Here is a 12,062-nt window from a genome sequence, read left to right as displayed (position 1 = left end):
CGGGACTCAGGCGAATTGTCGGCCGGGCTTCCGCTCTCCTCAGCTCATCCGCTCATTCGCTCCTTCGCTCCTCCGCTCCTCCGCTCCTCCGCTCCGGGCCCTGGTACTCCGGAACCGCAGGACATAAGCGATTCAGGCTCCAGGCCCTCGTAATCCCCTTCCGCGGGACTCAGGCGAATTGTCGGCTGGGCTTCCGCTCTCTTCCGCTCCTCCGCTCCTCCGCTCCTCTGCTCATCCGCTCCTCCGCTCCTCCGCTCCTCCGCTCCTCCGCTCCTCCGCTCCTCCGCTCCTCCGCTCTTCCGCTCCGGGCCCTGGTACTCCTGAACTGCTGGACATCATTAAATCACGCTTCGGCCTTGGTACTCCCTTTGCGCGGGACTCAGGAGAATTGTCGGCAAGATTCCGCTCTCCTCCGCTCATCCGCTCCTCCGCTCCACCGCTTAAACGTTCTTCTGCTCATCCGCTCCACCGCTCCTCCGCTCCGGGCCCTGGTACTCCTGAACTGCCAGACATAAGCGAATCAGTCTCCAGGCCCTGGTACTCCCTTTCCGCTGGACTCAGGCGAATTGTCGGCAAGGCTTCCCCTCTCCTCCGCTTCTCCTCTCATCCACTCCTCCGCACCTCCACTCCAGGCCCTGGTAATCCTGAACTGCTAGACATAAGCGAATCACGTTCTTGACCCTGGTACTCCCTCTCCGCGGGACTTAGGCAAATATTCGGCCGGGCTTCCGCTCTCCTCCGCTCCTCCGCTCCGGCCCTGGTACTCCTGAACTGCTGGACATCATTAAATCACGCTTCTGGCCCTGGTACTCCCTTTCCGCGGGACTCAGGCGAATTGTCGGCCGGATTCAGCTCTCCTCCGGTCCTCCGGTCCTCCGGTCCTCCGGTCCTCCGCTCCTCCGCTCCTCCGCTCCTCCGTTCCGGCCCTGGTACTCCTGAACTGCTGGACATAAGCGAATCAGGCTCCAGGCCCTGGTACTCCCTCTCCGCGGGACATCGGCGAATTGTTGGCCGGGCTTCCGCTCTCCTCCGCTCATCCGCTCCTCCGTTCCTCCACTCCTCCGCTCAGGGCCCTGGTACTCCTGAACTGCTTGCCATAAGCGAATCAGGCTCCAGGCCCTGGTACTCCCTTTCCGCTGGACTCAGGCGAATTGTCGGCAAGGCTTCCGCTCTCCTCCGCTTCTCCTCTCATCAACTCCTCCGCACCTCAACTCCAGGCCCTGGTACTCCTGAACTGCTAGACATAAGCGAATCACGTTCCTGGCCCTGGTACTCCCTTCCCGCGGGACTTAGGCGAATATTCGGCCGGGCAACCGCTCACCTCCGTTCCTCCGCTCCTCCGCTCCGGGCCCTGGTACTCCTGAACTGCTAGACATAAGCGAATCAGGCTCCAGGCCCTGGTACTCCCTTTCCGCTGGACACAGGCGAATGTCGGCCGGGCTTCCGCTCTCCTCCGCTTCTCCTCTCATCCACTCCTCCGCACCTCCGCTCCAGGCCCTGGTACTCCTGAACTGCTACACATAAGCGAAACACGTTACTGGCCCTGATACTCCCTCTCCGCGGGACTTAGGCGAATTGTCGGCCGGGCTTCCGCTCACCTCCGCTCCCCCGCTCTCCTCCGCTCCACTGCTTAAACGTTCTTCTGCTCATCCGCTCCACCGCTCCTCCGCTCCGGGCCCTGGTACTCCTGAACTGCTAGACATAAGCGAATCAGGCTCCAGGTCCTGGTACTCCCTTTCCGCGGGACTTAGGCGAATATTTGGCCGGGCAACCGCTCACCTCCGTTCCTCCGCTCATCCGCTCCTCCGCTCCTCCACTCCTCCGCTCAGGGCCCTGGTACACCTGAACTGCTTGCCATAAGCGAATCAGGCTCCAGGTCCTGGTACTCACTTTCCGCGGGACTTAGGCGAATATTCGGCCGGGCAACCGCTCACCTCCGTTCCTCCGCTCATCCGCTCCTCCGCTCCTCCACTCCTCCGCTCAGGGCCCTGGTACTCCTGAACTGCTTGCCATAAGCGAATCAGACTCCAGGCCCTGGTACTCCCAATCCGCGGGACTCAGGCGAAATGTGGGCAGGGTTTCCGCTCTCCTCCGCTCCTCCGCTCCTCCACTCATCCGCCCCTCCGCTCCTCCGCTCCTCCGCACCTGGCCCAGGTACTCCTGAATTACTGAACATCATTAAATGACGCTTATGGCCCTGGTACTCCCTCTCCGCGGGACTCAGGCAAATTGTCGGCCGGATTCCGCTCTCCTCCGCTCATCCGCTCCTCCGCTCCACCGCTTAAACGTTCTTCTGCTCATCCGCTCCTCCGCTCCTCCGCTCCGGGCCCTGGTACTCCTGAACTGCTAGACATAAGCGAATCAGGCTCCAGGCCCTGGTACTCCCTTTCCGCTGGACACAGGCGAGTTGTCGGCCGGGCTTCCGCTCTCCTCCGCTTCTCCTCTCATCCACTCCTCCGCACCTCCGCTCCAGGCCCTGGTACTCCTGAACTGCTACACATAAGCGAAACACGTTACTGGCCCTGATACTCCCTCTCCGCGGGACTTAGGCGAATTGTCGGCCGGGCTTCCGCTCACCTCCGCTCCTCCGCTCCACTGCTTAAACGTTCTTCTGCTCATCCGCTCCACCGCTCCTCCGCTCCGGGCCCTGGTACTCCTGAACTGCTTGCCATAAGCGAATCAGGCTCCAGGTCCTGGTACTCCCTTTCCGCGGGACTTAGGCGAATATTCGGCCGGGCAACCGCTCACCTCCGTTCCTCCTCTCATCCGCTCCTCCGCTCCTCCACTCCTCCGCTCAGGGCCCTGGTACTCCTGAACTGCTTGCCTTAAGCGAATCAGGCTCCAGGCCCTGGTACTCCCAATCCGCGGGACTTCGGCGAATATTCGGCCGGGCTTCCGCTCACCTCCGCTCCTGCGCTCCTGCGCTCCTGCGCTCCTCCGCTCCTCCGCTCCTCCGCTCCTCCGCTCCTCCGCTCCACTGCTTAAACGTTCTTCTGCTCATCCGCTCCTCCGCTCCTCCACTCCGGGCCCTGGTACTCCTGAAATGCTAGACATAAGCGAATCAGGCTCCAGGCCCTGGTACTCCCTTTCCGCTGGACTCAGGCGAATTGTCGGCCGGGCTTCCCCGCTCCTCCAATCCGGCCCTGGTACTCCTGAACTGCTGGACATCATTAAATCACGCTTCTGGCCCTGGTACTCCCTTTCCGCGGGACTCAGGCGAATTGTCGGCCGGATTCAGCTCTCCTCCGGTACTCCGCTCCTCCGGTCCTCCGCTCCTCCGCTCCTCCGCTCCTCCGCTCCTCCGCTCCTCCGCTCCTCCGTTCCGGCCCTGGTACTCCTGAACTGCTGGACATAAGCGAATCAGGCTCCAGGCCCTGGTACTCCCTCTCCGCGGGGCTTAGGCGAATTGTCGGCCGGGCTTCCGCTCTCCTCCGCTTCTCCTCTCATCCGCTCCTCCGCTCCTCCGCTCCGGGCCCTGGTACTCCTGAACTGCTAGACATAAGCGAATCACGTTCCTGGCCCTGGTACTCCCTTTCCGCGGGACTTAGGCAAATATTCGGCCGGGCTTCCGCTCTCCTCCGCTCCTCCGCTCCTCCGCTCATCCGCTCCTCCGCTCCGGCCCTGGTACTCCTGAACTGCTGGACATCATTAAATCACGCTTCTGGCCCTGGTACTCCCTTTCCGCGGGACTCAGGCGAATTGTCGGCCGGATTCAGCTCTCCTCCGGTCCTCCGGTCCTCCGGTCCTCCGGTCCTCCGCTCCTCCGCTCCTCCGCTCTTCCACTCCTCCGCTCCGGCCATGGTACTCCTGAACTGCTGCACATCATTAAATCACGCTTCTGGCCCTGGTACTCCCTTTCCGCCGGACTTAGGCAAATATCCGGCCGGGCTTCCGCTCTACTCCGCTCCTCCGCTCCTCCGCTCCTCCGCTCCGGCCCTGGTACTCCTGAACTGCTAGACATAAGCGAATCAGGCACCAGGTCCTGGTACTCCCTTTCCGCGGGACTTAGGCGAATATTCGGCCGGGCAACCGCTCACCTCCGTTCCTCCGCTCATCCGCTCCTCCGCTCCTCCACTCCTCCGCTCAGGGCCCTGGTACTCCTGAACTGCTTGCCATAAGCGAATCAGGCTCCAGGCCCTGGTACTCCCAATCCGCGGGACTTCGGCGAATATTCGGCCGGGCTTCCGCTCACCTCCGCTCCTGCGCTCCTGCGCTCCTGCGCTCCTGCGCTCCTCCGCTCCTCCGCTCCACTGCTTAAACGTTCTTCTGTTCATCCGCTCCTCCGCTCCTCCGCTCCGGGCCCTGGTACTCCTGAACTGCTAGACATAAGCGAATCAGGCTCCAGGCCCTGGTACTCCCTTTCCGCTGGACTCAGGCGAATTGTCGGCCGGGCTTCCCCGCTCCTCCGCTCGGGCCCTGGTACTCCTGAACTGCTGGACATCATTAAATCACGCTTCTGTTCCTGGTACTCCCTTTCCGCGGGACTCAGGCGAATTGTCGGCCGGATTCAGCTCTCCTCCGGTCCTCCGGTCCTCCGCTCCTCCGCTCATCCGCTCCTCCGCTCCTCCGTTCCGGCCCTGGTACTCCTGAACTGCTGGACATAAGCAAATCAGGCTCCAGGCCCTGGTACTCCCTCTCCGCGGGACTCAGGCGAATTGTTGGCCGGGCTTCCGCTCTCCTCCGCTTCTCCTCTCATCCGCTCCTCCGCTCCTCCGCTCCGGGCCCTGGTACTCCTGAACTGCTAGACATAAGCGAATCAGAATCCAGGCCCTGGTACTCCCTTTCCGCGGGCCTTAGGCGAATATTCGGCCGGGCAACCGCTAACCTCCGTTCCTCCGCTCATCCGCTCCTCTGCTCCTCCACTCCTCCACTCAGGGCCCTGGTACTCCTGAACTGCTTGCCATAAGCGAATCAGGCTCTAGGCCCTGGTACTCCCAATCCGCGGGACTCAGGCGAAATGTGGGCCGGGTTTCCGCTCTCCTCCGCTCCTCCGCTCCTCCACTCATCCGCCCCTCCGCTCCTCCGCTCCTCCGCACCTGGCCAAGGTACTCCTGAATTGCTGAACATCATTAAATGACGCTTATGGCCCTGGTACTCCCTCTCCGCGGGACTCGGGCGAATTGTCGGCCGGGCTTCCGCTCTCCTCAGCTCATCCGCTCATTCGCTCCTTCGCTCCTCCGCTCCTCCGCTCCTCCGCTCCGGGCCCTGGTACTCCGGAACCGCAGGACATAAGCGATTCAGGCTCCAGGCCCTGGTAATCCCCTTCCGCGGGACTCAGGCGAATTGTCGGCTGGGCTTCCGCTCTCTTCCGCTCCTCCGCTCCTCCGCTCCTCTGCTCCTCCGCTCCTCCGCTCCTCCGCTCCTCCGCTCCTCCGCTCTTCCGCTCCGGGCCCTGGTACTCCTGAACTGCTGGACATCATTAAATCACGCTTCGGCCTTGGTACTCCCTTTGCGCGGGACTCAGGAGAATTGTCGGCCGGATTCCGCTCTCCTCCGCTCATCCGCTCCTCCGCTCCACCGCTTAAACGTTCTTCTGCTCATCCGCTCCACCGCTCCTCCGCTCCGGGCCCTGGTACTCCTGAACTGCCAGACATAAGCGAATCCGGCTCCAGGCCCTGGTACTCCCTTTCCGCTGGACTCAGGCGAATTGTCGGCAAGGCTTCCGCTCTCCTCCGCTTCTCATCTCATCCACTCCTCCGCACCTCCACTCCAGGCCCTGGTAATCCTGAACTGCTAGACATAAGCGAATCACGTTCTTGACCCTGGTACTCCCTCTCCGCGGGACTTAGGCAAATATTCGGCCGGGCTTCCGCTCACCTCCGCTCCTCCGCTCCTCCGCTCCTCCGCTCCTCCGCTCCGGCCCTGGTACTCCTGAACTGCTGGACATCATTAAATCACGCTTCTGGCCCTGGTACTCCCTTTCCGCGGGACTCAGGCGAATTGTCGGCCGGATTCAGCTCTCCTCCGGTCCTCCGCTCCTCCGCTCCTCCGCTCCTCCGCTCCTCCGTTCCGGCCCTGGTACTCCTGAACTGCTGGACATAAGCGAATCAGGCTCCAGGCCCTGGTACTCCCTCTCCGCGGGACATCGGCGAATTGTTGGCCGGGCTTCCGCTCTCCTCCGCTTCTCCTCTCATCCGCTCCTCCGCTCCTCCGCTCCGGGCCCTGGTACTCCTGAACTGCTAGACATAAGCGAATCAGGCTCCAGGCCCTGGTACTTCCTTTCCGCGGGACTTAGGCGAATATTCGGCCGGGCAGGCTCCAGGCCCTGGTACTTCCTTTCCGCGGGACTTAGGCGAATATTCGGCCGGGCAACCGCTCACCTCCGTTCCTCCGCTCATCCGCTCCTCTGCTCCTCCACTCCTCCGCTCAGGGCCCTGGTACTCCTGAACTGCTTGCCATAAGCGAATCAGGCTCCAGGCCCTGGTACTCCCAATCCGCGGGACTCAGGCGAAATGTGGGCTGGGTTTCCGCTCTCCTCCGCTCCTCCGCTCCTCCACTCATCCGCCCCTCCGCTCCTCCGCACCTGGCCCAGGTACTCCTGAATTGCTGAACATCATTAGATGACGCTTATGGCCCTGGTACTCCCTCTCCGCGGGACTCAGGCGAATTGTCGGCCGGGCTTCCGCTCTCCTCAGCTCATCCGCTCATTCGCTCCTTCGCTCCTCCGCTCCTCCGCTCCTCCGCTCCTCCGCTCCGGGCCCTGGTACTCCGGAACCGCAGGACATAAGCGATTCAGGCTCCAGGCCCTGGTAATCCCCTTCCGCGGGACTCAGGCGAATATTCGGCTGGGCTTCCGCTCTCTTCCGCTCCTCCGCTCCTCCGCTCCTCTGCTCCCCCGCTCCTCCGCTCCTCCGCTCCTCCGCTCCTCCGCTCTTCCGCTCCGGGCCCTGGTACTCCTGAACTGCTTGCCATAAGCGAATCAGGCTCCAGGCCCTGGTACTCCCAATCCGCGGGACTCAGGCGAAATGTGGGCTGGGTTTCCGCTCTCCTCCGCTCCTCCGCTCCTCCACTCATCCGCCCCTCCGCTCCTCCGCACCTGGCCCAGGTACTCCTGAATTGCTGAACATCATTAGATGACGCTTATGGCCCTGGTACTCCCTCTCCGCGGGACTCAGGCGGATTGTCGGCCGGGCTTCCGCTCTCCTCAGCTCATCCGCTCATTCGCTCCTCCGCTCTTCCGCTCCGGGCCCTGGTACTCCTGAACTGCTGGACATCATTAAATCACGCTTCGGCCTTGGTACTGCCTTTGCGCGGGACTCAGGAGAATTGTCGGCCGGATTCCGCTCTCGTCCGCTCATCCGCTCCTCTGCTCCACCGCTTAAACGTTCTTCTGCTCTTCCGCTCCTCCGCTGCGGGCCCTGGTACTCCTAAACTGCCAGACATAAGCGAAACAGGCTCCAGGCCCTGGTACTCCCTTTCCGCTGGACTCAGGCGAATTGTCGGCAAGGCTTCCGCTCTCCTCCGCTTCTCCTCTCATCCACTCCTCCGCACCTCCACTCCAGGCCCTGGTAATCCTGAACTGCTAGACATAAGCGAATCACGTTCTTGACCCTGGTACTCCCTCTCCGCGGGACTTAGGCAAATATTCGGCCGGGCTTCCGCTCTCCTCCGCTCCTCCGCTCCTCCGCTCCTCCGTTCCGGCCCTGATACTCCTGAACTGCTGGACATAAGCGATTCAGGCTCCAGGCCCTGGTAATCCCCTTCCGCGGGACTCAGGCGAATTGTTGGCTGGGCTTCCGCTCTCTTCCGCTCCTCCGCTCCTCCGCTCCTCTGCTCCTCCGCTCCTCCGCTCCTCCGCTCCTCCGCTCCTCCGCTCTTCCGCTCCGGGCCCTGGTACTCCTGAACTGCTGGACATCATTAAATCACGCTTCGGCCTTGGTACTCCCTTTGCGCGGGACTCAGGAGAATTGTCGCTCGGATTCCGCTCTCCTCCGCTCATCCGCTCCTCCGCTCCACCGCTTAAACGTTCTTCTGCTCATCCGCTCCACCGCTCCTCCGCTCCGGGCCCTGGTACTCCCGAACTGCCAGACATAAGCGAATCAGGCTCCAGGCCCTGGTACTCCCTTTCCGCTGGACTCAGGCGAATTGTCGGCAAGGCTTCCGCTCTCCTCCGCTTCTCATCTCATCCACTCCTCCGCACCTCCACTCCAGGCCCTGGTAATCCTGAACTGCTAGACATAAGCGAATCACGTTCTTGACCCTGGTACTCCCTCTCCGCGGGACTTAGGCAAATATTCGGCCGGGCTTCCGCTCACCTCCGCTCCTCCGCTCCTCTGCTCCTCCGCTCCTCCGCTCCGGCCCTGGTACTCCTGAACTGCTGGACATCATTAAATCACGCTTCTGGCCCTGGTACTCCCTTTCCGCGGGACTCAGGCGAATTGTCGGCCGGATTCAGCTCTCCTCCGGTCCTCCGCTCCTCCGCTCCTCCGCTCCTCCGTTCCGGCCCTGGTACTCCTGAACTGCTGGACATAAGCGAATCAGGCTCCAGGCCCTGGTACTCCCTCTCCGCGGGACATCGGCGAATTGTAGGCCGGGCTTCCGCTCTCCTCCGCTTCTCCTCTCATCCGCTCCTCCGCTCCTCCGCTCCGGGCCCTGGTACTCCTGAACTGCTAGACATAAGCGAATCAGGCTCCAGGCCCTGGTACTCCCTTTCCGCGGGACTTAGGCGAATATTCGGCCGGGCAACCGCTCACCTCCGTTCCTCCGCTCATCCGCTCCTCTGCTCCTCCACTCCTCCGCTCAGGGCCCTGGTACTCCTGAACTGCTTGCCATAAGCGAATCAGGCTACAGGCCCTGGTACTCCCAATCCGCGGGACTCAGGCGAAATGTGGGCCGGGTTTCCGCTCTCCTCCGCTCCTCCGCTCCTCCACTCATCCGCCCCTCCGCTCCTCCGCTCCTCCGCACCTGGCCAAGGTACTCCTGAATTGCTGAACATCATTAAATGACGCTTATGGCCCTGGTACTCCCTCTCCGCGGGACTCGGGCGAATTGTCGGCCGGGCTTCCGCTCTCCTCAGCTCATCCGCTCATTCGCTCCTTCGCTCCTCCGCTCCTCCGCTCCTCCGCTCCGGGCCCTGGTACTCCGGAACCGCAGGACATAAGCGATTCAGGCTCCAGGCCCTGGTAATCCCCTTCCGCGGGACTCAGGCGAATTGTCGGCTGGGCTTCCGCTCTCTTCCGCTCCTCCGCTCCTCCGCTCCTCTGCTCCTCCGCTCCTCCGCTCCTCCGCTCCTCCGCTCCTCCGCTCTTCCGCTCCGGGCCCTGGTACTCCTGAACTGCTGGACATCATTAAATCACGCTTCGGCCTTGGTACTCCCTTTGCGCGGGACTCAGGAGAATTGTCGGCCGGATTCCGCTCTCCTCCGCTCATCCGCTCCACCGCTCCTCCGCTCCGGGCCCTGGTACTCCTGAACTGCCAGACATAAGCGAATCAGGCTCCAGGCCCTGGTACTCCCTTTCCGCTGGACTCAGGCGAATTGTCGGCAAGGCTTCCGCTCTCCTCCGCTTCTCCTCTCATCCACTCCTCCGCACCTCCACTCCAGGCCCTGGTAATCCTGAACTGCTAGACATAAGCGAATCACGTTCTTGACCCTGGTACTCCCTCTCCGCGGGACTTAGGCAAATATTCGGCCGGGCTTCCGCTCTCCTCCGCTCCTCCGCTCCTCCGCTCCTCCGCTCCTCCGTTCCGGCCCTGATACTCCTGAACTGCTGGACATAAGCGAATCAGGCTCCAGGTCCTGGTACTCCCTCTCCGCGGGACTTAGGCGAATTGTCGGCCGGGCTTCCGCTCTCCTCCGCTTCTCCTCTCATCCGCTCCTCCGCTCCTCCGCCCTGGGCCCTGGTATTCCTGAACTGCTAGACATAAGCGAATCAGGCTCCAGGCCTTGGTATTCCCTCTCCGCGGGACTTAGGCGAATATTCGGCCGGGCTTCCGCTCACCTTCGCTCCTCCGCTCATCCGCTCCTCCGCTCCTTCGCTCCTCCGCTCTGGGCCCTGGTACTCCTGAACTGCTTGCCATAAGCGAATCAGGCTCCAGGCCCTGGTACTCCCAATCCGCGGGACTCAGGCGAAATGTGGGCCGGGTTTCAGCTCTCCTCCGCTCCTCCGCTCCTCCACTCATCCGCCCCTCCGCTCCTCCGCTCCTCCGCTCCGGGCCCTGGTACTCCGGAACCGCAGGACATAAGCGATTCAGGCTCCAGGGGCTGGTAATCCCCTTCCGCGGGACTCAGGCGAATTGTCGGCTGGGCTTCCGCTCTCTTCCGCTCCTCCGCTCCTCCGCTCCTCTGCTCCTCCGCTCCTCCGCTCCTCCGCTCCTCCGGTCTTCCGCTCCGGGCCCTGGAACTCCCGATATGCGGGACTTCGGTGAATTCCAGGCCAGTCTTCTGCTCTCCTCCCCTCCTCCTTTTTTTCCCTCCCCCGCTTTGGACCCTGGAACTCCCGAACCGGGCCGGGCTTCTGCCCTCCGCCTCTCCTCTGCTCATCCGCTCCAGGCCCTGGAACTCCCTGTCATCCAGTCATTCGCATGTGTGTGCCCGGAGGTCCGGGAGCTCCACTCAAACGTCCGGGGGATAAGGGTAAGGGGTCCTGCTCCCCCCCCCCCCCTCGCCGCCTCTGAGAAGAGAAACATCTCCTCCGCTCCTCCGCTCCTCCGCTTCTCAGCTCCTCCGCTCCTCCGCTGCGGAACCAGGTACTACCGATACGCCAGACTCAGGTGAATTGCGGACAGGGCTTTTCCTGTCCTCCGCTCCTCCGCTTTGGGCCCTGGAACTCCCGAACCGCTGGACATAAGCGAATCACGGTCCGGGCTTCTGCCCTCCTCCGCTCCTCACCTCATCCGCTAAAGGCCCTGGTACTCCCAGTCCGCGGGAACCCCCCCCCACCCACCAAAACAAACTCTCACACACACATAAACACACGCACACACACACACACACACACACACACACACAGACACACACACACACACAGACACACACCCACCCACACACACCCACCCATACACACACACACACACACACACACACACCTGAACTCATCATAGCTGTGCTAATAGCATTGGCCGAAACGTATCCACAACAAAACAAACATTAGCTCATCCACTCATTCACATATGTGTGTGCCCAGAGGTACGGGAGCTCCAGTCATGAGTCCGGGTGATCTATGTCCGGAGAAGGCTCACATTGGCCGGTCTAAGGGGTCCTGCTGCCCCCAAGCTTCCCCGCCTTTGAGAAGAGAAACATAACTCCGCTCCTCCGCTCCTCCGCTTCTCAACTCCTCTGCTCCTCCGCTATGGGCCCTGGTACTCCCGATCCTCTGAACTCAGGCGAATAGCGTGACGTGCTTCTGCTCTCCTATAAGCCCCTACACACTTCTAACACGGCTGTTATCACCCTGTTACTGCATTACAATGACACCCATTTGCTTTTGATCTCAGTGTCTGCCACTGTACGGAAAAAGCGGGGGGGACGGGGGGGGGGGGGGGGGGGGGTGACGGGAGACATAAGGGCATTCGTTCTGTATGTAATCAGAAGTTAATAGTGTTAACGGTTTGCGAGAATTTTTTAATGCTAGACAAAAACAGAAAATTAAAAGGAAATAATTAAATAAATAGATAGAAAAATAAAATTAAAAACTAAAAAAAAAATTGTAAGGGGAATATAACATGTAATAAAGTTGGCCGTTCACAAGGAATCTCAGACATCAAACTGTTTTTAATTGAACATTAATAGTACACACAAATATACAAATGTACAAATAAACATAGCAAGGTAGAACTGAATGTCAATGAAACAACCAGGGATGAGGAAGCAACGGACAGAAGGACATTTGTTCTGTATGGAATCAGAAGTTAATAGTGTTAACGGTTTGTGAGAAATTTACAGTGCTAGACAAAAAAAGAAATTAAAAGGAAATAATTAAATCAATAGATAGACAAATAAAAAATTAAAACGAAAAAAAAATTGCAAGGGGAATATAACATGTAATTAAGTTGTTTTTTTTTTTTCCAAAAAAAAGGAATCTCAGACATGGGTAACTGTATATTTTTTAGTTTTTGGATTTTTC

This window comes from Fistularia commersonii, unplaced genomic scaffold (assembly GCF_037954325.1).
Source record: "Fistularia commersonii isolate RoL2024-O1a breed Wild unplaced genomic scaffold, RoL_Fcom_v1.0 HiC_scaffold_57, whole genome shotgun sequence".
Taxonomy (NCBI): Eukaryota; Metazoa; Chordata; class Actinopteri; order Syngnathiformes; family Fistulariidae; genus Fistularia; species Fistularia commersonii.
The sequence above is the reverse complement of the archived record's forward strand: the minus strand, read 5'-3'. Positions refer to the sequence as shown.